We start from the raw sequence: 2,622 nt of genomic DNA, 5'->3' as shown, positions 1-2,622 counted from the left end.
GAGAGAGAGAGAAAGAGAGAGAGAGAAAGAGAGAGAGAGAGAGAAGGGGGGGGGGGGAATGGGAGAATGAGAGATATCTTAATTTTGAGCTGAAGAAAGAAATAGAGAGTGTGGGTGGCAAGGAGAGCAGAAAGATTGTGGAAGGAGAGTGGCGAATATGTTAGGCTAGCTTTTGGGAGCGAGTTGGTGGTCAGATGTGTGGTCATCCCTCCACCTCCCTCCCCTCCCCCTCCAACCCTATCCCCTAGTCCGTCTTTCACGTGAAAATCGCAGCACGTTCAGCAATTCATGCTCGCGTCAGCGTGTGAGCTGTGACTGCCTTCACAATGCAAGTCATCCGAGAGTTCTGATCTGAACAGTGAAATAACACATACACTGTGCTGCGTGAATGTGATTTGCATTTCTGTGTAGGCCTATCTCCCAATCATCTCATCTCGTATCCGCCTTGACTCTGGTCTACTTGGACTTCCCCACACAATTGTGCGTTGTCAATGAACACACGCGTGACAAGAGTTAGTTTTTTTCAGGTACGTATTAATTTCATCAGCATGGTAGTATAGGCCAAGAGTAACTGTTATAATGGGCTTACTGCAATGATACTTGTAAGCTTATAGATCTAATGACTGAGTACACTATGTGTCAAGGCATTTTAAAAAGATATTTTTCCTCAGGGGGGAAAGTTCGTGTGCGTGATCGTCTCTGTCCAAGCAATCACGGCTGGGCCGTACGTTTTATCTCTAAAAAGAAAAAGAAAAACCCTCCCGTAATGATGACTCGTCGCAAAAATCAAAACCTCCGCATTCCCCCCTCGGTTGCACGCTGCTTGAAATAGACCTACATCCAGGCTCAATTCAAGAGTCGCAGTGGGTCTATTTCTTGATCTCCCTCCCCCCTTACACAACTTACAGCAATTCGATGTAGTCGTATCGTTCGTTTCTGAGTGACGAAGCAGAAACAGACGAGCAGCCAACCCATGGCGATATAATATTCGATACCACACATGATTCGGGGACTTTGTAGGCTACGTTCACGGTAAAGAGCAACCATTGTGTAGGCCTCTAACTCTAAGGAAATAAGAGAGCGCGATTAGCATTACCCTGCTCGTTGTGTTCAACCCAAAGAGGTGAGTGAGTAGCCTACGCTAGTGAATACTAATGTAAGCTGAGCGAAATTATTTTGTTGGTGTGTTCTGCTTACGGTCGGTGACTGCTTTTGCTGTGTCCATAAGCGGAGACTTAACGGCTTGAGTTTAATTTTTTGACTGTTTTCCAGACTTTTCGTGAATTTTAAAATATTTTCGCCATCATCCGCGCTCTATTTTACTCAGGAAGGCCTCCCTAGACGTTTGTGCGCTATTTCTTAAATTATCAGTTGTTGTTTTTTTGCGTCTAAGGGGTTTCTATAATAATGCATGATATAATCTAGATTTTTAGATCTAGATCTAGTCGAACTTGCTCTGACCCCCCCCCTTTCCTTCCTTGCGCTTTTTTTAAAACATTAAAATACTGTGTAAGACGACGGTCAACTGTCTGAGGAAAACCTCTTTTCTCCTCGACGATAGGAGGCGTTTTAGACAGTTTCGACTTTCGACTGCTTGCAATTCGAATCTCCATTTTGTATGTCTACGTCTGTGCTTGTTGCCTGTGTGGCGTGTGCCATGTACACACCCGGTGTGTGTGTGTCGTGTCAGCAGCACGCATCATCTATCTCCCAAGGACATGCTGTATGCTGGTCACTTATGCGCTACTATTGTCTCTTGCTTTTTCGTGGGAAGGACTTTTGTAACGAGCGACCACCCCAACAAACACAATAAAGACGGGACCCAAACCTACCCCTACCTCTGTTCCTGCCCTCTAGCCCCTAGCCCCTACCTATCCCTAGACCCCTACCCCTACCCCTAACCCTTCACCTCAACCCCATACCCTAATCCTAACCCTACATCCGGACCCAAACCCTAGCCTTAACCGTAACCCTAACCCTCTTTCTATTTCGTAGTGGTCGCTCGCTACAAAATTCCTCCCTTTTCACGTGTTCATCTTTATTGTTTAGAATCTAGAATCTAGTTGTCTTCAGAAAAAACTGGGGCAGTGGCCGGGTCTGTAGTGCAGTGGTTCCTAGGACAGTCATTGTTGCACATCAGAAGACGCAGCAATTTCGATTCCTGATTGTGAAAGTAGGCCTTCATGTACGTGAATGTGTATTAGACTAAATTAACGATCCTATTGTAGGCCTATAACATACTAAAATTTTATCAAGCATCTCCATCTCTCTGCAGGCAGGGTCCAAACAGCCCGCCTGCTATATAATCTAAACTGCACTAATGAGCTCGTCAAAGATTCACCATCATTCGTTTAAGGCTAGGTAAACGCCCCCTTTTTGTGCAACACAGGCGACTTAAAAGAACGTGTTCCGGAGTAGGCCTAGAGAAGGCACGCGCATGTGTCACTGAGTGCTACGAATTAAGCCAGTTGGCACAATCGACGAGGCAACAACTAAGGGCAATGACCCGTGTTCGTAAATAGCCGTGATTCGTATAGTATTAGATCTATATTATTATTGTTATCGTCATGTCTCTTTACTCCATTAATCTCCTACCAGCATTCAAATAAATGATAGCAGAAG

At 45.1% G+C, this 2,622-nt stretch overlaps 1 protein-coding gene across 2 annotated transcripts in view; it reads left to right on the top strand.

Moving 5' to 3' along the window:
• Window positions 1-327: 327 nt before the first annotated feature.
• The window catches only part of LOC101855018 (transaldolase), a 24,627-nt gene continuing 22,332 nt past the window's right edge, over window positions 328-2,622 (top strand). The window contains exon 1 of one of the 2 annotated variants that reach the window (XM_005097650.3): window positions 328-527. The gene's annotated coding sequence lies outside the window, so the exon portion shown is untranslated. Of the gene's footprint in view, window positions 528-896; window positions 1,124-2,622 lie in introns of those variants that run through there. The other variant, XM_005097649.2, reaches the window with a different exon arrangement.

The sequence above is a fragment of the Aplysia californica genome, unplaced genomic scaffold (assembly GCF_000002075.1).
Source record: "Aplysia californica isolate F4 #8 unplaced genomic scaffold, AplCal3.0 scaffold00160, whole genome shotgun sequence".
In the NCBI taxonomy this organism is placed as follows: domain Eukaryota; kingdom Metazoa; phylum Mollusca; class Gastropoda; order Aplysiida; family Aplysiidae; genus Aplysia; species Aplysia californica.
This window is presented reverse-complemented; position numbering and strand designations above follow the sequence as displayed.